Raw genomic sequence first — 23,606 nt, 5'->3', positions numbered from 1 at the left:
ACGGAACACAAAACCGAAAAAATAAAAACAAACAAGAAGCAGTAAGGTCAAGGGTTGGAACCTACTGGGCACCTGAAGAGAGGGGGCGGGGCACTAGGCGTGGTGATGGGCCCTGAGAGGGGCGGAGCCTCATCAGACCCACCCTCAGGGAGGGGCACAAGGCTCGGCGCCTACTCCCCCGGGCTCCGCCCACAACGGGAAGGTGGGGAGCTTCAAGGTCAAGTTCGCTCTGGGCCCCGCCCCCAGCCTGGGTCAAGGCGAATAACCGGATCCCCTCCCTGGCTGAGCACTAATTAGGTCCGTGGTTCCTGTTGACCCCCGAGATTCTCCGGGTGCCGCTGCGGAGCCAAGCGACGCGCAGGTAAGCACAACGGCCTTGGCTGCCCGCTTCTGCCGGCGTGGGTGCCAACGAGGCCCTGGATCCCGCGTTCATACCGCGCCCACGTGACGCACGGCGGCGGCGGCGACCCGGGAACGCGCGCGCACAAGGGCGTTCGTTAGCTGCGGAGCGCAAAACCGTGCCAGCTGCACTGTTACGTTTCCGACAGACAGGATCGGCTTGACGTGGGTTCGGATCCCTCCTGCAGCACATATACAGTTAAAAATAAGCGTGCAACAATTTACTGTGTGTTAATGCGGTAGTCTTCCACTGACTTAAGTACTCGGGTCCCAGGGATTAGCCATAACGCGGAGCGTGCCACTCCACCGAGCTCAGACTAGCAAAGACAAACTTATACGTTAAAGTATGAAAGTTCAAGTTAGTAGGAGCTGTGGCGATTAAAAAAAAAAAAAAAAAAAAAAAAAAGCCCAGAGTGCTGGAGAGGTTTTATCAAGTTCCCTGCCTGCAAACCCTGTTGAATTAAAGCTACGAGGTGAATCACTGAATTCCAGGGTGGACAACTCAGGAATGGATTTTCTCGGGAGAAAATGTGGGCTGGGGAATGAAGGTCAGTAAGACTGGCCTGCAGAGAGCCTGCAAGTTCCTGCGTGGGTTAGTTTTTGTCAGCTTGACACAAGCGAAAGTCATCTGGAAAGAGGAACCTCGATGGTAAAAATGTCCCATCAGACTAACCTGGTGACAAAAGTGTCAGGGCTTTTTTTCTTGTTTAACATTGATGAGGAAGAGCCCAGCCCATTGTGGGCGGTCCCACCACACCCCTTCCAAGCCCTTACTAGGTAGGTGGCCCTGGGGTGTATAAACTGAGAGAAATGCGAGGAAGCAGCAGTCCTCCGTGCCTTCTGTCTGGATTTCCATCGTTAATGGACAGTGATGTGGAAGCATAAGCCAAAGAAAGGCTTCCCTCCTGAGTTGCTTTGGTCATGGCGTTTGTCAAGCAGTGCCTCAACGTTGCCTCTGTGCTAAAATGGGATTGCTTGTACCACTGGGAAATGGGTTGCGGAATGCACCCTCCAGAGCTGTTGAGGACAGCAGGGAGGGGTGGGGCTGAGGGTCTTACAAGGAGGCTAGGCTCCTCAGGACTGAACTTGGGGGTCTTTCTCCTCTTTCTTGGTCATTCTCCTCTGACATGTGAGTAGACTCACACAGCCTATTCTCTGAGTGGAGGACAGGTTCAGTCATTTCTTTCTGAAACACTGACTCATGACTTCTCCTTGGCACTAAGGCTTCAGAGAAGCAGACCGAAGACCTGCCCTCCTGGAGCCTGTGCAGGGTTGGCCATGTGACCCTCCTGGACCTGATCTGAGCCTTGTGAAGAAAGCTGCCTTGCTTCTGTCTGGGTACAGATTTCCCAGCAAGCTCTCCCTGATCCTGCCCGCCCCGAAGAGTCCCAGAGAGCATGCCCCCACTCCTTCACAAGTGGCTCCCAGTTCTTGGTGTCACTTTTTAAGATCAGCCAGGAGACTCCTCAGCAGCATCTCACTGGTCCCTGGCTGAGGATCCCTCAGAACTTGAGACCAGCACAAATTTGAGAGAGTGCTGTGTACTTCCAGAAACACCTGTAGGTCACTTAGTACTTACGTACGTGTGTGTGTGTGTGTGTGTGTGTGTGTGTGTTGATATTCCTTTATATTTTTAGATTGTAATATATTTCCCTCTTTCTTTGTTTCCCTCTGAATTCTCCTTGATGTCTTTCAAATTCATGGCCTCTCTCTTTATTAATTGTTGTTACATGTAATTAGTACATATAATAACACACACACACATACATAGCTACATATATATGTAACAACAATGAGTAAAGAAAGAGGCTTGGTATGTTTTAGGCCTTGAATGAGTCTGATGTCTCCTGTGGTCTTGTCCACACTATTGGTATAGACTCAGAATTTTCTCTAAGAGAACAGAATGGGGAGCACAGTTAAGGGAGGAGCCTGGCAGCATTGAATAGAGGATTTTTAAAAGGATGTTGGAAGGAAAGGATAAAGAGCAGCCATGGCAGTGTGGCCATAGGCTTGTGACTTCCCAGCTTTGCAACTGAAGATGTCACTTGTCCCCTGGGCAGTGAGGATTGTTCAGGCTTAGTGGGTTTTTGGCATTTTGTTCTTCTCCAAATAAACGAAAGCAAGAACAATATTGCCTGCTTTACAGGCCATTGGGATCTTGAATACCCAGAATACTTGGCATGTATCCAGCATGTAGGAAGCTACCATGCTACCCGTATTGCCCCTTCCTTATCGGGCAGCACTGACAGGTGGGGAGGGAAGTGTGGTGGGGGATGAGGAGCTGGACCGGGTGATTAGTCGGGGGTGACTTATCTGTGGCAATGGTTTCCTCAGACAGCACCAGCCTCCAAATGACAGACATTCTACATGATAGTGGACCTCAGTCCAGCTGTACTGCCAAAAGGCCCAAGAGACTGAGAAAACTTGGGCCAGAGAAAATAGAAGAAAAAGAAAAAAAAAAAAAAAAAAAAAAAAAGGAGAAATTACCCCACAGGTCTAAAGTTGTCTTTAACTCATGACTGGATGAGGGCCCTGCAGGGGGCTAGAGTTGCTCTAACTGACCTCGTTATCTTTATGACTATAGTATGGCTTTGGTTAGTGCCTGAGGATGACCTCATTCGCCAGGTAGCTTAGGAGCTGGGGAATATTATAAGCCCTGCACTAGGCAGCCATGCTCAAAATATACAAACAGATGAGTGAATGAACAAATAAAAATAAACCCGAGAACTTCTTGAAGTAAGTGTGTGTGTGTGTGTGTGTGTGTGTGTGTGTGTTAAACATGGGTATGAAGTCAGAGAAGAATAAATAATGTGCTTAAGCTTTGCAGAGGACGGAAGCTTTCATGGAGGAGGCACCCTGATGGATAACCCCATGGCTTTCCAATTACATAACACAGCATATGACTGAAGTCTTAGCATTTATGTTTTTATTTCGGAAATCATACCCAACTCATAATAAGCAAGATAAGTACCTGAAGGGCTAACCTCAGCACACAGATGGAGTATGGAAAAGTTATTAGTCAGTGATAGCTATTGGTATTGTATTGTGTTTATCAGTCCTCCCGTGCACCACCACCACAAGGAAAATGAAGGTCACAGATGTATGAGTTCAGTTCTGAATCAGGCCTGTCTGGTAGCAGAGGTGCTTTAGACAGTCAGGCCATGTGTATGAAGAGCTATCAGCCTCATATGTATTTCTCTTATTAAAACACTCGATTATGAGGTTTTTTCTTTTTAAGATTATAATACAATTCCCTCCCCTCTCTCTAAGCCCTCCCATATACCCCTCCTTGCTCTTTATCAAATTCATGGCCTCTTTTTTTTTCATTAATTGCAGTTACATGCATATATGCATATACATATATATTCCTAAATATAACCTGCTCGGTCTGTATAATGTTACTCGTAAAGGAAAAATAAAACCTGCAAAATCATAATTTATGTGCCTTTTGAGTGCAGGTGTTTTATCATCTAGATAAATCTTCCATGCATCTATGTTAAACCACTTTGGGCTGTCAGAGCTCTTAAATAAAGTGGCTTGTCCTGACCAGTGTCTGTCTCTGCTCATTTATCACCACTCCCTAGTAAAGATGGACAGATCCCATTTCACAGGGCAGGCCTCAAGCCAGCACACCACCTCCCTTCATAGGTGTGGATCTTTCTTTCTTTTTCCCTCTGTGGTGCTGGGCATTGAACCTACGGCCTCATACATCCTAGGCAAGGGCCCTTCCACTGAGCCGCATCCCATCCTCAGATAGCCAGGCATTCCCTGGCCAGTGTGAATGTGGGAACACACTGTGGGGAAATCTTGAATTCTTTGAGGTAATGGGTTTAGGAGTAAATGTGCCTGATTTAAAGGTGCCCACACCGTCTGGAAGTCCTAACTGTCTGGTCTTGCCATCCAGAGGTGCCATCTCTGGGCCTGGCCTCTTGCCCAGGGAAACCAGCTGTCCTGCCCCTGGCCACAGCTACCCCTGAAATCTTGATTCATAGACAGCTATCGAGTTACAGCTGTAGCAAGTGAGGCTTCCTCAACCATCACCTCTGACTTCATGGGGATGGGTTACCTGTCTGCAGGCCCCAGTGATGCCTGTTGGCTGGAGCTCTTCCACAGCTGTGAGACCAAACATTCCTGGGTCCTAGCACTGCACCTGGCGTGTTTCCTTACACAGATATCTCAGCCAATGCCCTAGGGATTTGAGTGGGGACTCAGAAATGGCGGTCTTAACCCACATGAAACCTGAACACAGGAGGCAAGTATGTAAAGACAGACATGAGCATATAAGCAGACACTTCGCAGCGAATCCTCAAGGTGGTTATCTGCTGAGCAGGAGAGCCCTGGGGTCCCAGGACTGTGTGAATGGGCCTGCAAATACTGTTGGTTGGAGGCTAATGCTCAGGTAGTCACACACCTTCGGAGAATACTGCAGAACATTTCTGTAAAAATTCTAGTGATCTGTGACTTGTGAACTTGCCAAGAATATACACTTTTGAAATGTGGGCCTCCAGCTTCCAAGCAGAAGAGTGGGTCTCATGTCTGCTGCTAGTGTTTACTGTGCAGTTCCTGGTTGCATGTTGTCTCGGGTGTCATTACTGCCCATCTCATGCTCTGTCAAGGCAGCAAATGGCTGACTCAACTAAGGGCATATCTGGTGAGGTGAGTGCTGGAGCCCTCTTCCTTTTGAGGGACAGAATGCCCAGAGAGCTTGTTTTATCCTGTGCCTAGACCTACCAGGCTGAAGGCCCACATAAATTTAGCATATGATGGCCAGTGGCCTGTCACCTCAGAGAGGGAAGGGTAACAGTACCTGCTGCTGACCCTCAGGGTACGCCTTGTCTATCTGCACCTGTGTGAGCTGGCTAGGCTAGTGGTATCAGAGTGAGCCTGGTCTTCCTAGAGCAGGCACTTGTGAGGGACACTATGTCTACCTTCTACTGGCAAGCCATGTCACAAGTGCCTCTGGAAAACATTATCTCTCTATGCCCGAATATTATTAGAGTAACATAATTTGCTTATGGCCAGGGATGTTGACAAGTGGCAACCTTATTTAGAGAGCTGAGCTGCCTGTTTCCCCAGAGCAAAAGACAGAGGCACTGGCGGCGCCTGACTCCTCCTGGTAGGGCGTGTTTGACTGCCACCCAAGCCAGTGGGGAAGGGCTGTGTTCCCAGGGCACAGCTTTAATAGGATGGTAATTGTGTGGCTCATGGCCATGGAGCAAAGAAATAGCTCTGGCAATCTGACTTCCATAAAGGCTGACATGCAGGAGGTATTTATGCCTCCTGAAAGTGCATGTTAAGTGGTAGATATTTATGAAAGGGATGCTGAGGAGTAAATGTGTCCATCAGTCAACCTGGAACTCTTTAGAGCTCCTAAGATGCTTTTAAATTAGAGCCAGTCTTCCCCCTGCCTTACACCTCCGTCAGCTCCCCCAACCCCGTCCCTCTTGTAAAAACCAAGTGCCAAGGCAGGGCCAATCACAGAAGAGGGTGAGCATGTGTGTGGTGATTCTTCCCCATCTCAGTGCTCTGAAGATTGGCAGAGCGTGCCACAAGGCTGACAAACAGGGTTCAGCCTAATTGTGTCCTACCATAGCCATCTGCACTCCACCATCGACCAGGGTGTTTGCTCCCGAGGATGCAGAGGAAGATGGTGAAAACAAGTGATGCAAACAGCCTCAATTTGAGCTCAGTGAGGGGCAGATGGGGGAGAGAATGTCATTGTTTTCAGAGGCAGGCCATGACAGAGAGAGGGCTGCAGGAGGCTGGGAGTTTGTGAGCAGGTGATCATTAGCCCCCAGTACCTGGTATGGAGGACTCTAGCTAGAAATTATTGCTGACTTCTCAGTGCTCATTTTAAAGATCAGAGGTAGGTGTTTGTCACAAGAAGCCTATCCTTAGTAGCCAAGCCTGCTTAGCTTCTAATTCCCATCTGGCCTCTTTTATGAAACTATTATTGGCGCTTTTTGTCTTACTGCCTTTTTTTTTTTTTTTTTTTTTTTTTTTGGTCTGTGGGGGAAAAAGGCTGCTAAAGCCTGCCCCCCCCCCCCACTACATGCTTCTTGAGAATTCTGAGAGCTGTAGATGGTGGAAGGAGAGGAGCTGTCACTGAAATGTGACTATCCCTCAGCTTCGTCTGGGATTCTGCCTTAAGAAAACAGTCCCCAAAGTGGAAAGAGTTCTTCATAATGTCACACTGCCCATCATCACCTGTGATGGTGGAAACTTGGGCACGGCCTGAGTGAACTGTATGGGGAGATAGTGAAATTAACGGGCTGCCTACCACAAGGGTGGGGGGCGTGTGCAGTGCATGACGCTGAGCCCCCACCTGCAGAGAGAGCAGAAGACCTTTGGATTGATGCTATTCAGAGAAGCCGCTTGCCAGGGCTTCCTGTGGTAGCATGATAGTGGGGGGGACAATGGATGCTTCGTTTTCACGACTTCACATTGTTCTGTTAGTTACTTTTGCCTCACTGTGACCACAAGTTAAGGGAGGGAAGGTTTATTTCAGCATGGTTTTGTGGTATCTCAGTCCCTCAATGTGGGAAAGGTGGAGGGAAAGGGCTCGTGGTAGTGGCCAGGAAAGAGAAAAGAAACCACCAGAGTTCCTTCATGGTGGACCAGTAAGCTGAGAGGGAGGGAAAGAAACCAGAGCCTGGCTCTAACCTTCAAAGCTTCCCCTTTTAACCTCCTTTTGCTAGTTTGCTCCTGCTTTTTTCAAGCTTCCACAGCCTCCCAAAGTAGCACCACTGGCTGAAAACAAGAGGGGTGATGCCATAGAGAGGTGTGCTTGCCCCTAAGCAAGGCTGAAATGCAGCAGGGTCACTTGCACTAGTGCATCTCCACATCCTGCATCTGGGCTCTACTCCATCTGAGTTCCGACAGGCTCCTGCAGCCCCACCCTGATGGGCTTGCTGTTTGAAGCCTACATGGCCTCTCCCTTGGGTGGACTCCACTTGATGCCTGCAACTTTCTTCAACAGATGCCCTACATCCCTGGCATCTCTAAGATCCCTTGGTTTTCTCTAGAAGCTTAGGCTTTACCTTCAACGCCTTATGCATCACATTATCATGAGCCCCCCATAAGGAATCCAACCCCTCCCTCTCTGTGTAGCCAAACCCACTAGGCTTTCCTTAAAAATCTGAGTACAAGCCTACATGGCTTTGTAATTTGCATTCCTCTTGCTTACAAAACTAAGACCATATAGACAATGCCAAATTCTGACATCAGCTGGTCTCTCTGTCCTTCAACCGCTGGGCCAGGAAAAGCATCTCTAAGCATGTCTGAGTGAGCAGGGTCCTCTGGAGGTTGCCTCTTACCAAAGGAAAGTCTTTGAGTTTCCTGGAGTCTGTGATAGATGTGGGAGATGCCATGAATTCACAAAAACATTCTCAAAGCACCTATGGTTCCAGGACAGAATACAAAGTGTCTGGCCTCTCTTTAATGGTGTTAATCTTTTAAACATTGTCTGGAACTGTAAACATGCCCCTTTCCTAGCCAAGCTGCAGGGTTTTCAAGTCCTCCTACTCTACATTTTCATTGTAAATCTGGATAAAAGTCAGCAATTACCATGCCAAAGCCTAAATGCTATCCTGTCTTGAAATGTCCTTTGCCAAATTAATCAGCCTATTACTTTTTAAAACCTTGCTAGTAATTACTATTTTATGTATATGGTGTTTTTGCCTGCATATATGTATGTGTAATGCGTGCATGTCTAGTTCCTGTGGAGGTCAGGAGAGGATATCAGAGTCCCTGAGGTTAGAGTTGCAGACAGTTGCGAGCTGCCATATTGGTGTTGGAACTCAAGCCTAGGTCCTCTGCAAGAGTAACAAATGCTTTAACCACTGAGCCCTCTCCAGCCCCCTAGTCTACTACTTTTTTATCTTTTTTTTTTTAACTCATCCTCACTCAGATTTTCTAAACATAGATAGAATGTAGACAGTTTGCATTCCCAAAATATAATACATGTGGCTTCTTCTTCTTTTTCTTCTCCATTTTCCAATAGAGTTCATAATCCTATTTGAACCATCACACTGTATCTGACAGAAACAACTCAAGAGAGAAAGATTGACTCTCATCATTCTGATGAGGAAGACACGGTAATGTAGTTCAATCCCTAGTGATGACAGTATCTTGCACCAGCTGCTCACATTACCATAGGCCAGGAAGCTGAGGGCCAGGAAGAAGCAAAGATTGGGTATAACCTCCAAAGGCCCATCCCTGACAGTCTCCTCTGCTCATTAGGCCCTACCCAGGCCTCTCAAAATTAACACTGGAGTCAGCTGGAAACTAGCATTCAAAACATGAGCCTATGCGGGCCATTCTAGATTCAAAAATTAACATTATTCCTATAAATGTTTCAGATGAGACAAGTTAAATAATGTTCTTTTCTGCTGTTTGTACTCAGTTGTGACTTTATCCTGAATTGAATCTGGCAATCAGCTGTTATTGTGTGTTTGAGTTCAGGTAGCCATACTGGAGTGTGCAGTAGGTTAGTCTTGAACTTGTGATGATTCTCCTGCCTTAGGCACTTGAGTGGTAGGGTTAGAAGTGTGCTCAGTCAGCTACTTCTGAAGCAGGTGTGGCTTTCTGGCCCCATGTCTGTAGTTCAAGGTCATATCCTGCATCCCCTGAATGTCACCCTATGGCTGTGCTCTCCTCAGCCATGTAGATTAGGATCTTGGGTTTTAAGGTGAAAAAAGGCTAATGCCTGAAGATGGAGGTTCCTGTCCTGCTTAGTCCCATAGCCATTTAGCCCCAAATAAACATACGGAGACTTAAATTATTAAACTCTTTGGCCAATGGCTCAGGCTTCCTATTGGCCAGCTCTCTCTTAATTATTAACCCATTTCTATTAATCTAAGTATTTCCCCTTATCTTACCAGAGAAGGGTCCTGATCTGTTACTCCTTCCTAGGCTACATGGCATCTCCTGGCAGCCTCACTCTGTGACTTCTCCCCAGCATTCTCCTCATCTGGTAGCCCTGCCTATACTTCCTGCCTGACTACTGGCCAATCAGTGTTTTATTCATCAACCAATAAGAGAAACATACATACAGAAGAACACCCCCCCCCCATCAAATGCCCCTCCTGGTATCCATGGTTAGGGAGGGGTTGATTGGGTTGGCAACTTTTGAGAGCATCATTGATGAAGTTTTAGTACTGTCTGTCCCCAAGGTATGCACAAGTGCACACCACACACATACACACCAGCAGCGGCAGCAGCACTGGACCACCCCTGTACAATTCTGTCTTATTGTTCAGGCTTTGATGCCTCAGAAATTGAATACCATGTTCTATATATAGTGTTCCATGTATCCACATGCCTTTGCTGCCTTTGCTGGTCAAAATCCAGTGTACAGCCAACCATGTGTCCTGAATGAAGTGTGTTCACTCATCTAGATACTGGGGAGTTCTGATATGTCTTTATGTGAGACATGGATTTGAGGCTGAGTGGTTTATTTGGGAGACAGTTTAGCAAGTGCTAGCAGGAAGCAGGGGAATGGAGTTGAGATGTGCCCTATTGAGTAGGAGCCCAACCTGTGCAACTAGAATTTAACCAGAGGCTACAGATTATCTGTCCTGGAGTTGTCCTCTTAGGAAGGCTGGGAACCGAGCATACACATACCAGTGCTGTCAGTCATTGGTTGGGCCTCATCTCTTATGGGTGAGTTAGTGGTCCAATTCTTGGCACCAGACAAAACACCTGGACAAAAAACTGCAGGTCCTGGTAGATGGAAGTCAAAGTGGCTCATCCCAAGATGACGAACCTGAAGCAAAGGGCATATCACAGGTGATGTCACCCATGTAGGAGGCTGAAGGTAATCCAGTTCATCATTCCACACTAAGTCCTAGCCAATCACACCAGGCTGAAGACCACATTAAGTAGTAGCCAACACAAGATGTGTGAGAAAAACAACCTTAAGAAGAATATGGCGTGTTCCAGTGAATAGGGCTAGAGTCCCAATATTGACTTAAAGGGCATAATGCTAGTGTTCTGCAGCTGTGGTTTGAGACCCAACACTTGGAAAGCATGCCTGATGGTGTAATCAGATTTATCTGTTTCATAGCAGTGTTTTCCCATCTCTTGATTATTCCTGCTATTTCTCTAGTACATTGAGATGCATTCAAAAGAAAAATTCACTAGGAGAAAACATTTAACCTCATTTGTATCAACTCACAGTTAAATCTCCCGAGCCAAGTTTTACTATTTACTGGATTTACTACACTGGTGCTGATGCCAGAGTGTCAGGGAATTTCTGTAGTTATGGCTTTTGGTGCCCTGATAAATGATTTGTAGTCACTGCCTCTCTACTGAAACACTCCATTTCCAATTAAAGATTTAGCCTGCTCTTTATCGCAAAATGGCTTCGCACAATTGAGGTAGGGACTATGGATATGCTGACATTTTGACTTAATTCACCAGGTGGTTGTGTGTCCCTAACCGTCCCATCTGTTTTGGTTTCCTAAACATAGAGGAAGAATATCAGTGGGAATGTAGGGCATAATAAAGATCCTAGGAACACTACATATGCTTGTTATAATTGAGTCTACTGAAGTATTTATTACCACAAGGGCTTTCCTCAGTAAGGCTAGTGGCTAAAGTTCATATGCTTTGGGTAATGGGTATGTTAGAATTTATATCAAAAGATTTCAAGATTCCCACTATTTTAGAAAAATGAAGCCATTTCCTTTTACACTGTGTTCTGTGCATTCCACAGAGACCAGGAAGACAAATACTCTACTTCATGCCCTATTGCTATGCCCTGTGCACAGGCAGACAGCACTGACTGATGCCAGGGCCCAAACCCTGCTCTGCAGAGGCCTCCAGCAGCAACTTAGTAAATCATAACTGGTTCACAAGCTCCGGCCTGTGGATGCTCCTTGCTCTACTCTGTACCCATCCTGACTATTGGTTAAAACAGTTACTGCAGGACTGACCTGGAAACATATATATAACTAACATCATACAGATTGAATAGGTTGTTTATGTGGAAAGGAATATGTATGTGTGTGTGTAACAACAATTAAAGAAAAAAAAGAGGCTATGAATCTGAAAAAGAACAAGGGAGTTTAGGGGAGGGTTTAGAGGATAAAACGGAAGGGAAATTCATGTAATTATGTTTTCAAAAAATAAGATAATCTAAAATATAGTTACTGTACATATATATATATATATATGTATATATCGTAGGTTTGGCTGTGTGATGTGTGTCTAGGTATATGTTTTCACCTTTTCCTTTGAGTCATAGAGATAATTATTCAATTTCTATTATTTGCACCCTTTCATTTCTTCTATCATGAACATTTTTATTTTTCCTTCTTTGCTTCTTTTCTTGTTTAGCCAAAAGATTGAACAGGCAGCCCAGTATTCGATGCTTTCATCTCATACAGATTAGTGTTGATGGGAATGCACTGAGATGCTGAACGTTCCAGTTCAGGGTGGCACATCCACTGTAGGTCACAAGTGACCTCCATATTACAAGGTCTTATAGGCATTCTCCCACCTGTGGTTCCCAGCAGTGTTTGATCCCTTAAAGTATTCTTGTCTTTTGAGTCATTCCTTCTTGTCCGTTCTCATTCTCCCTGACCATTCCTTCTTTGCCTCCCCAGCCTGCTCTCATTCCTTTGCTGTTTTCAGTAGGGACAGCCTCATAGCCCCCCTCTTTATCCACTTCATCTATAACCTGGGTACCAACGGTCACCTTTCCATGAGTGCCTTCTGCATCCTTTTAGCCATCACATCTTCTCCCCGGAGTCTGAGTGTCTGAATCCAGCAGCCCGTTGTGTGCTTCCTCTTGTGACACCCATGAGTATACACAGTCAACATGTTTCATTTGTTCTAGTGTATTTCTTCTTCCTCAGGGCCAACTAAACCACCAAGTGAGATAGTCAGAGGTAAACTTGATAGAAAGCTCCTGTCCTGGGAAATCAAGTATAAGTCACAACTTAGAAATTAAAACAATCATTTTACTACCATGTCACAGTCTGGGAAGCTGAGCTAGGCTGGGCTTGGTTAGGCAGTTTTGCTGTGGGTCTGTCATTCAGTTACAATTAGGTAATGGCCAGCTGAGGCTGGAGCCATCTCAAAGGCCTTCTCACTCTGTGACCACAGATGACGGTGGCTTCCATCTGGTATGACCTGGATTTTCCCACTGCATGCCAGCTGGGGTATGGGAACAAATCCCCAAAGTGCCAGGTAGAAACTGGATAATCTTTTCCACCTGCCATTGACATCTCATAGCATCATGTCTGCCATGTTTACTGGACTACCTGGTTTCAAGAGGCTGGAATATAGACCTGTCCCCTTGATGAGAAGAAACATGTCACATCACTTTGTAAGGGAAGTTTGTGCATGAGAAATTATGTCATTGGGAGAGTAGAAAAATACTTGTCATAGGGCCCCTTGCCCCCATATTTAAGAAATGCCAAAGAAGGTTTCTAGGTTGGGTTTGTTTTGCTTTGTTTATTCACGCCACTATCATACATATGGGGTCTGGAGGTGCCTGCTGCTCTTGCGGAGGACTTGAGTTTGGTTTCTAGCACTCATGTTGGACAGCCTACAACCACCTGTAACTCCAGATCCAGGGTATCTGATGCCCTCTTCTGGCCTCGTGCGCGCACACACACACACACACACACACACACACACACACACACACGCAGGCAGGCATGTGCACACACACACGCACGCACACACACACACGCACACACACTACATTCTTTTTAAAAATCTTCAAAAAAGGGAAACATACACACAAAACAATAAAAATGTTCTCCTACCCCCGCCTCTCCATAGACAATCACTGTTTATTTTCATGTTCTTTTGGAGTTTGTGCTCTCATGTATCACTTCATAACTTAGCACTTTATCCTCCCCTAACAGTATCTCTGGGATGGACTGTCTTATCAGTATGCAGAGAATGTCTCTTCCCATCTCCCCCTCTCAATTACAGATGCACTCTATTCTATAATGAATAGTATTCTACCTTAGCTTGTTTAATCAATTTTCTGTGGGTGTATTCTGAGCTGCTTCCAGTCCTTAGTTATTGTAGACAACACTGCAGTGAATCACATATATATGCCCTCCTCCCTGAGAAGGAATTAATCAAGAGCCTCTAGACATAGGCCTGTCTTCGTACCCCACCTTACATCTGACCCTGTCACATGATTCCTTTGTAGACCAGGCTGGCCTCGAACTCACAGAGGTTCACCTGCCTCTGCCTCTGTGCTGGGATTAAAGGCATGAGCCATCACCACCCAGCCTCACAATTCTTGTGATGATTAGTGACTTTTCCTACTTTTGTCATCAGGTACAAAGGGAGAAACTTAGAGGAGGGAGGGTTTACTTTGGCTTACAGCTCAAAGAAGTGTAGTCGTGGGGTGGTGGCAGCAACATGAAGTGTTGGGTCACATTGCACCCACAGAAGAGGAATGATTGCCTGTGCTCAGTTCATGTCATCCTTTTCATTCATCTGGACTCCAGCCCATGGGTAAATCCTCCCTCCTCAGTTAAGCCTTTCTGGAAACCCCTTGTAGACATGTCCGTGTGTTTCATAATGACCCAAGATCCAGTCAAGTTACAGTAAAGTTTACCATCACACCATGCCTGCACTCATTGGTCTTGAGCTCCAAGAAGTCATGCAGTATGTCTACCTTAGTCCATGTTCATTCCGTCCAACACAAGCTCGCTGTTCATACTGAACAGAGGAGGCCAGGCAAGAAGTAGTGGCAGGTGGCTGGATGACTATGCTGCCTAGTTTTTATGTCAGCTTGACACAGCTAGAGTTATTGTAAAATGCCACCACCAGATCACCCTGTGGGAGGGCCCAGGTCACTGTAGGTGGTGTCACTCCTGGTCTGGTGGTCTCACATGCTATAAGAAAGCTTGCTGAGCAAGCTGTGTTGAGCAAGCCAGTAAGTGGGATTCCTCCTTCCAGATTCCTGCCCTGATTTCCTTCTAGAATGGACTGTGATATGGAAGTGTAGTAGAAATAAACCCTTCCCTCCCCCAGTTGCTTTTGGTTATGGTGTTTTATCACAGCAGCAGAAATCCAAACAAAGACAGCAACTCGGGTTGGACTTCCTCTAGTAGTGTTTTTCACTGTGTCTCAGCAGCAGTTAACACTTTGGACCTGTGCAGCTCCTTCCTCAGTTTGTTCCTGAAACTGGTCGGTTCTCATACGTGGGTAGAGGTGGCTCAAGCCAGAAGACCAGTGTTGACGTAGACAGGCTCCTCTGTCAGCCCACATGCCCCTCTGGCAGCTTGTCTACTTCAAAATTGCACCACACTGGACTTTGTGGTACCTGACGGTGGAAATGGTAGACCTAAACTATTGATGAACCGCTGTCCTCTAACAATCCAGCAAAATGCAGTTTCCGCTTCTCAAGGAAGCATGTGCTGTTTCTGTTTGGAAATGTATTCATGAAAAACATGCATTGCTTTTGTTAAGTGAGGAGAGCAGACTCCAATAACCACAAGGAAGATTGACAGCTGTGCTCATTGCTTCCTAATGCTTTCTGGAAATGCTGTGGACAGGAGTGTCTCTGTTGTCAGAAGTAAAACCTTCACTCTCTGGATCAAGCAGAACAGGGACATGACTGTTGCTCCTGGCTGGACCTCAGGCACTGCTGGCTCCGGGTGTTCAGGTGACATGAGGCCTTCCCTGTTGTCAGTTCTTACTACTGTAGTTTTCTTCCCCAAGGTGGGGAATGTAGCAGCTCCTGGCTTCTTAATAAGCTTGTGCCCAGTGCCTAGATCAAATCAAACTCTGGTTTGTCCTGCCAGGCTCATGCATCCTCTCCTGGCCCAAGTGTCTTTGAGGTGTAGAAGGCTTCAGCCATTTTAATTGTCAGACACTCTGGAATCATAGGGCTGCTAGCCCAGCAGTTCAGAACAGAGCGGGTGGAACTCCACACACGGGAAATGCATGTCCTGGGTGGTGTTTCAGAACTTGAATGCAGACAAAAAAACACCCAAACTGCAGATGGGGGTGGGGGGTGAGGTCAAGGAAAGACTTACTGTGTTAATCTTTCTGCTTTGGCATCTGTTAAGAAAGTTCTTTCTTAAAGCCCCTTAGCAAGAAAGGGAGCTTTCCATACCTTGATATGAGGACTCTCAACAAACCAACCTTTCTGGCCCAGATTGCTTACTGTCCCAATTTTCTCACTGTTTTCCTTTTGGTGGTGCAAAGAATTCTTAATCCTTCCTTCCCTCTCAGCTGAGGATGGGGAGAAAAACAAAGTGCTTGACTTCGGATCTGTGTGGTATGCTTGGAGCAGTTGAGGAGGCAGAGAGGGGCCCTCAAGCCCCCACAGTTCCTGGGACCTTGAAATTGGAGAGTAGGTTGAGCCAGGGTGCCCTCACCTGATCCAGGTCAGTGTGTAAAGACACACAGGTGAGTGCTTAGCTGTGTCCTGGACTTCGTGGTGCAGACATGAATGAGCCGGGATGCTGGGATACTCGGTGCTCTGTGATGGCTGCTCTCATTTAACCTCCATGGCCGTGCTCCTAAGCAGTCCTTTTTATTCACATTGAAAAGCATGGCCTGGAAAGCATGGCCCAAGGCTCCAAGAGTTCAGGCAGTTTGCTCAAAGTCACACTAGGTATGGCTGGCTCCAGATTTGTCTTTCAGACAAAACTGGTCACTGGTCTTCCACGACCAACTGCAGGACCCTGTGAACATGTGTTTAGATGTTAACCCTGTGCCAGGGAGTCCCCTTCCCTCAGTGGAGGCCCCTCCAAGTTTCCTGCATCTGGGAATGATGGAGCCTGTGACACACTTTTTTTTAGGGACTTTATGGGGACAAGTCATATCTGCCATCCACTGGGTACTCAATGACAACTGTATCTACATTTTATTTTCCATAAGATACAGTAATATTTAACTGGTGCTAGATGATACTGGAAAATTTTGTGAATTACTAGTTTTGTTAAGGTGAGAGCATGATGCAGAGATATAAAAATTTTCCTTAGTTTAGGAAGTATCTGTGCTTTTGAAGTATTTAGAGACAAAAATATCATGTTTTTTAATGGGCTTTAATATACTTCTGGAGCTAATGATGAAGTTAACATGGAAGTATGCTCATGATTACCTGAGGGCCTGAATGTGCCATTCATTATACTGTTTATTTTTGTATGTTTGTAATTCTTCATAATAAAACAGGTCAAAAGGCATTCTCTGCCCCATAGGATATACCCAGTCCAAAATAGACACAGCCCCATAATCTACAAGAAAACACGCAAAAAAGTTACTTTGCTATTGTGGGAGAGGGACCTAGGGGGACTGTGGTTGGATAGTGGCTGGGGGCGGGTTGGACATGGCCTGGGAGGATGGGCTAGGAGAAAGGGAGATGCCGGAGGGATTCAGTTCCAGGTCTCCGGGTGCTCAGGCGTGTGTTGAACAGCTTCCAGTCAGTCCTGACTCTTACAGAGAAAAAGATGTTGATGCTTTGATGGCCGATCATTATCCTTCGGGGGTGGGGGCTCTTACCTCTCCACGGCAACATTATTTCTTGTGCTGCTTTATGATATTAGAGAGGAACCACCACTGTCGTTTGTCAGACATCTTCTCAGGCATTACATTTGTCATCTCGGATTCCCCCATGCTTTCTTTTGGGGGAGGGAAAAGATCCTGTGATCTCATCACTTTTACATGAAAGTTCATTTTTCAGACATAGCCCGGGAACTGATAATCAGATTCTCCCATCTCCCAGTAGCTTCTTACTTTGTGTTTTCCCTTATCAAAAAAGCTGGCGGGAAGAGGCAGAGCCGTGCGAGTGTTCCACTCCTGTTATCTTCTCTAGCTGTAAGCTAAGAATAAGGGCGCTACCAAATCGAAGAACTGTGCTGGGCATCTTTGAATAGAGAGATCACTGCTAACCGAGAGGCCAAGCTTCACAAGCATTGGTTTAGCTCTTGGAATTTCCTGTTAGCCTTCAGCGGAATTCCACCCATTTCGTCTCAGTCACTGGCATAGGAACACACACACCCAGCAACCTCCTTGTGGTTTCCTAAGTTCTTGGGGGAAATGAATTGTATCAGACTGATATATCCTCAGACACACCATGCTTTTTGAGCAGTGAGGGACGGTAAAATGAATCTGGTACAGCTCTGTTAGCAGAGGAGACATTCACTTTAACTGCATAGTCAATTCTCAATTAACAAGGGTAGTGGAGTGGAAGGAGGTCACTGATAATCAAAACTCATGGTGAATGTAAGATTATAGTCAACACTCAGACGATTATACAGTGGTTAAGGCACAGTGGACCTTATGATGCCATCCCGTTGCTAATTGGCCAGCAGCTGCTCAGCATGACACCCACCCACCTCCCCTATTCCAGGCAGAAGAGGGTTTCCCTTGGGGAAACCATGTGGGGTCAGGTGGAACAGCAGATCTTGGATGAACTGGACTATAGTGACAGAGATAATGGTTCTGGGTTTGAGGAAGAGATGGCAGTTAGGGCTTGTCCCACCAGTCACTTGTGCAGTGACTTGCAGTGCCGGCCATCAGAATTACCAGAGGGCTTTGCAATGTTCTAGCCTGCTGGACCCCAGCTCTGCTTCCTGACTGGATGTGGAATGGAACTTGTGGATTCCTAACAAGTGTCCAGATGATGCCGATGCTGCTAGACTTTGAGCCACTGCTTCCTAATACATACTTTCCATGCAGGCTGTACATTAGCATCCCTCAGGAGCTTTTAATAGCTATTGTTAGCTGATGCACTTGGCCAGTTATAGGAAAGGCTTCTGATGTGGGACCCAGGCAGGACCAGTATTAGCACTCCCCTGGGTTTCTGATGTGCAGCAGACATTGACAGCCATTGCTCCATTGAGTGCTGCCTACACTTTAGATAGTCACAACTCAGGTCCACAAATCTGCACCTCAGTCACTCAGACCACATCTTATGGTTTTGGGATTTTCCCCCCTCTCCATGGGTCATACATGGGAGATAACTGTAAGTACAAATAACTCTTTATTGATGTTTAAGGTCCAATTTGGAACTACTGTGCATCTCATCACACTTTGGGAGTCTCTACAGCTGTGCTTTTCAGTCCCTTTTCTATCACAAAGGTATGACATACACCATTTGTGTCCTTTGTCCAGGAAGGGCTGTGCTAACAGACACCTGGTCTGCCTCCAACTAGACAAGTAAGAATGACTGTGTCAAAACCCTTACTCACTGCCCAGCATAGTTATGGTATGGCCAAATAATGGGATAGCACTCAGCAGTAAAAGAGCAATCTGTAGATTCAAACCAACATGTAGATTGTGCCAGGTGAAATCAGACAAACAGGACTGTGTGTGCAGTTTTACCTCTGCTTAAGGTTCTAAAGGACAGATCCATGGTGGGAAAGCAGAGTAGTGGTGGCTTCTAGGAGGGGGACAGTGAGATTGAATGGGGTCCCTGGGGTGAAGGAATGTTTTGTATGCTGATGGGAAGGAGTGGGCTGACATGGGTGTATTTGTCAACATTTATAGAATGGCACCTTCCAGATTTATGCATTCCAGGGTACATGGAAAGGGCAGGAGAGAGAAGGCCAGCATGTAGCTGATGGTAGCATTCAGGTTGTAGGGCTAACAGCACCATTGTGTTGTCAGTATCTAACTTTGTAGAGTGTCAGAGATTAAAGAATGGCTAAGAGGCCATTATTTATTCTGTAATAAAATAAGAATTGTGCACTTTGGGATGTGGGCAGGCAGGTGTTCACTTTACAAGTCTTTGAATGTTGCTTTGTGTTTAAAATTCTTGTCATTGGGTTGGTGGACATTGACACATACATTCAAAACAAGTCCTTCACTCCCCCCCTCTGTGTTTGCCACCCAATAAGTCATGCTAACAGTGGTAGTACATGGATATTAGGTGGACCAAAGACCCAGAGGCTGAACCTGGAGTGAGAGCAGGGTCATTCATGAAGAGCTGCCATGTGGTGGCGGGCAGGTGTCTTAGTTAGGGTCTCTATTGTGTGAAGAGACATCATGACCATGGCAACTCTTAGAAAGAAAACATGTAATTGGGGTGGCTTGCTTACAGTTTCAGAGGTTCAGTCAGTTAGTATCGTGGCAGGGAGCATGGCGGCATGCAGGCAAACATGGCTGGAAAAGTAGCTGAGTGCCCTCCAACAGGAAATCGAGTGAGACACTGGGTGGTATCCTGAGTGTAGGAAACCTGAAAACCAGCCCCCACAGTGACACATTTCCTCCAACAAGGTCGTACCCTCTCCAACAAAGCTGCATCTCCTAATTGGGCCACTCCCCATGAGATTATGGAGGCCAATTACATTCAAGCTACCACAGCAGGGGGACCCTGAGTCTGAACTTCCTGCTACTGGGCCACTTTGGAGAGAGAATGCCAAGAGTATTTCCTTCTGTCACCTGTGCTGGGTCCTTGTGGGTTTCCAGAGAGGATCACCTTGACAGCCAACCCTAGAGGAGGATCAGAGAAGAAGCCATGCCAGATGTGAGCTATACAAGCCTCTAGGGTAGTAGTTCTCAAGTCGTGGGTCATGGGTCGCGACTCCTTTGACACATTTGTCTCCAAAAGTGTTTACATTGTGATACACAACAGCAGCAAAATTGCAGTTGAGAAGTAGCAACGGAAATAACTGTATGGATGGGGGTCCCTACAGCATGAGGAACTGTATGAAAGGGCCAAAGCATTAGGCAAGTTGAGAGCCACTGCTTTAGGCCTTTGTCACAAGTGGGACTAGTCCCCATGCCTCTCCCAAACCCAGGGTGTGCTAAGACTAGCAATATTAGGGCGGAAGCTTCCTCGCCTTGGGATTAGGAAGGTGTATTAGGAAAAGAATGACCTCAGGCACAGTGCTATGCTACCATAGCACTGCCCAGAGACCACACTAAATCCCAACAGCTACCTCTCCTTCAGCAAATCACAGTTCACCCACAGGATACCCACAGCACCCACAGCACCCTCCTGGCACCCTACCACAGCACACCACTGTACAAGTTCCCAGCATGCCATAGCATACCCCCCAGTAAACCTACCATATGCCTGCATATACAGTCAAACTCTTCTGCATCCCTGCAGCTCTCTCACAACGATTCCCTTTACTGTGCACAACATAATGTCTACAGTTCATAGCGGAGCGTTTATCTCTATCCTCTGTCCCTGCTCCACACCACATTCATGGAACACCTTCCATGGCATGCCCCAAAGACCACCCTTCATCACAGCCATCCGAGTCAGACCCCTACAACTTCTCAGATTCCTGTGTGGCTCCTCTTGAGACTCATACGTCCAATGGGTCACAGCACACGCCCCATGGACATCCCCTGAGAGGCCCCTGCCTATGCCCTTGGAAAAGACATAGGAAAGTTTGCCAGCCTTACTTTTGCAGAGCATGAGATACTCCTCAGGGAAGAATTTATGATCAATGTGTAAAGGACTGTTAACATGCTGATTACATCTATTGTCTCCAACAAAAATGAATGAGCCCATCGTGAATACTAAAGAACTGAAGGCCAGAGTGGGCAATCTGGGCTCCTCAGGGCCCCTCTCACCTCCAGATATAGTGGGAGTAAGTGGTCCCTTGGGTCCACAGGAGCTGCGCATGTCTATAGAAATGAATTTTTGAACCAGGCCTTCAGCCTCTGAGTTTCCATCAGAAACAACATAACCTGACCATTTTCTCTGCAAAGAGCACAGAGTAAAGATAATATGCAGGGCAGTGTAGATACAGACACAGAATATAAGTTCAATACCATAAAAAATACCTCTTAGCATACTGTTTAGCAATTTTTACTATTTTTTTTTAATATGGCCGTGAGTTGTCTTTGTTACCGTAGAAGTAACTCTTTTTGGGGGGAGGGGTTGTTTTGTTTTTTTCCTGCATCCCATTCCCCTTCCAAAAGATACCCCGAGATCAACGACTTGATATACCCTACTCATCTCCATCCTCCAGGACCAAGTAATTGCACACAGACCTTAGAAATCTAGGTGGTGTGTGCAATTGCACAACTTCTTGATGAGCAAGCCATCCCAGGAACAGCATCATTTAGCTTATCTGTGCTATACTTTCAAACCCAGCTGTCATCAGAGCACATTCTCATTTACATCCACTCTGCCAGTTAATGTCACATGCTAATTAAATGGGTCATTAAGATGCCAATAGGTCTACAACTCCATGTGGTACAATCTTCACTTTCAGCCAGTGACCTGAACTCATTGCTTTCTATCCATTGCCAAGGCTTGTCCTCAACCCCATCACCAGCCACCCCCACCATTCCCCACCACGCATGGCCCTGCCCCAGATCTGTTGGGAAGAGGTCCCATAGCAGTTAACATGGCTAGGTCCAATCACAGGAAGACCAAGCATTGGAGCTACAAGCGTGCATCTGAGTGATAGATGTTGTCATCTTTAACATGGTCCCCCTACGCTTAGTCCCTACTCCAAATGACTTGACAGATTTTGATGACCCCTCCTGGAAGGCATCACCCTACCTGTGGAGTGGGGGTGGTGGGAGGGAAGTATGGGGGGGCATGGGAGGGTGAGAGAGAGGGAGGGAGAGGGAACTGGGATCGATGTGTAAAATAAGAAAAATAAAAAAGAAAGGGAAAGAAGAATAAATGAAATGTCCCCCTAGAGGCGGAAAACGCAAAAGCTAGAGTGCCCAGCAGTCAGGAGAGGGCTTGCTTGTCACATAGGGCAGTCCAGCTTCCTGTGTGCTGCTCTTGGAGTTGGAAGTCCCTGCCACCAGCCAAGTCCTTGGCTTGCTGCGGTCTGAACCAGGTTTAAGGTAGAGATCACTGTCAGCAGGTGCAGTCCTCTAGTGGCCCCTCGCCCTCCCTGCAGCCCCCTAGCTTGCAGGGCAGTTTTTGAACTCTTGCTGTTTTACTACTGCCCTGGGCCGAAGGATGTGGTGGTGTTTACTTCTTCCCTCCCTCTGTGGCTCAAGCACTTTAGTAATTTAAAAATGCATTCCTCCTCCTTCATCTAAAGAAGTAAAAATAATTATAATAGAAAACGGGTAATTTGCAGCTGTGATGCCAGGCTGATAATCAAAAACTTGTAAATGGAAACATGAGCATATGTTTATCACTTCTTGAAATTAGAATGCAATTGAACAGAGCTGTGGCCTCTGAGAGAGGGCATTATGGGAGGGAAGACAGGTGTAGTTGTTAGCTGGAGACCTGCCTGCTAATGAGGCTTTTAAGCTGCCTTTGCCTCAGGAGCGGTGAATAAAGAAGGTGTCCCAAGAGAGACCCAGCTGTTCAGGGACTCTAAGGTAATGACCCACGGCTTGACCACTCCCTTAGGTAACAGCTCACCAGCCACTGCCCCCAGGAGCAGGTTTAACCTTGGCTAGCTAGGACCGTCTCCACAAGCCCCCTCCCTGCCCTCTCACTGCCCCTACATGCCCCAGAGCCTCTGGCTTTCCCAGATTTTGTAAACAGTGCCTCTTATTTATGTGCCTCCATCCTGTTCCTCCTCAAAGCACCTGTTACTTCCTCCTGGCCTCTCTCCCTCAAACTGGCTGGGCCCCAGCCCTCTTCCACACATCCACATTCCTCTGTTTCCACCACGCCAGCTCTTGCCCTGTGTTGTGACTCTCTGGCAGCTGGCCTCTCAACCTATTACTGACATCTTACTGTCATCTTACCCTCTGGCTCCTGGGACCTAGTAGGTGCCATGTGAGGTTTGTGACGTGAAAAGCTGATGAATGACACCTGAGGACTTGGAAATGATTTTAAAGTTCTTTGAGAAAGAGCTGTTAGGACTCAGTGTCGTTGATAAAGTCATCCCAACAATGTTTCCCACAGCCTGGTGGGTGGGTTCAGGGCCCCTGTGTCCATCTTCACTTTTGTGATGGCTCATGAAGTACACCTGCCCAGTCTTCAAGCGGAACAGAACACTGGTGGTAAACGCCTCCTGCCGTTTTGCTGTAATCAGGACAGCAATGTGTTTGCCGCTCGCCTCTTCTTGTGCTATTATTAGAAGCCTGAGGGCTCACAAATACTCTCCACATCCGAAGGAGGTCTATTACTGAATTAGTTGCGAGCCTAAGAAAGATTTTTTTTAACCCTATTTGTGGCCTTGTTCTAAAGCCCAGTGCCTAGCTCTCCCTGATGGGTCCCCAGACCCAGCATCTGTCTGTAAGAGGTATGGCTGTGTGTGACCTGGCTTTTCATCCCTACTCTGTTGTCATTTCAGGCCTGTGGATTAGGGAAGGTTGTGTTTATTCTCAGTCAA

At 46.6% G+C, this 23,606-nt stretch overlaps 1 protein-coding gene across 1 annotated transcript in view; it reads left to right on the top strand.

Moving 5' to 3' along the window:
- Window positions 1–307: 307 nt before the first annotated feature.
- Nmnat3 (nicotinamide nucleotide adenylyltransferase 3) overlaps window positions 308–23,606 on the top strand; it is a 109,362-nt gene continuing 86,063 nt past the window's right edge. Inside the window, exon 1 of the mRNA XM_051206583.1 lies at window positions 308–361. The gene's annotated coding sequence lies outside the window, so the exon portion shown is untranslated. The remainder of the gene's footprint in view (window positions 362–23,606) is intronic.

The sequence above is a fragment of the Phodopus roborovskii genome, unplaced genomic scaffold, assembly GCF_943737965.1.
Source record: "Phodopus roborovskii unplaced genomic scaffold, PHOROB, whole genome shotgun sequence".
NCBI classification, from domain to species: Eukaryota; Metazoa; Chordata; class Mammalia; order Rodentia; family Cricetidae; genus Phodopus; species Phodopus roborovskii.
Note: the sequence above shows the minus strand (reverse complement) of the source record. Positions and strands in the feature narration are given on the sequence as shown.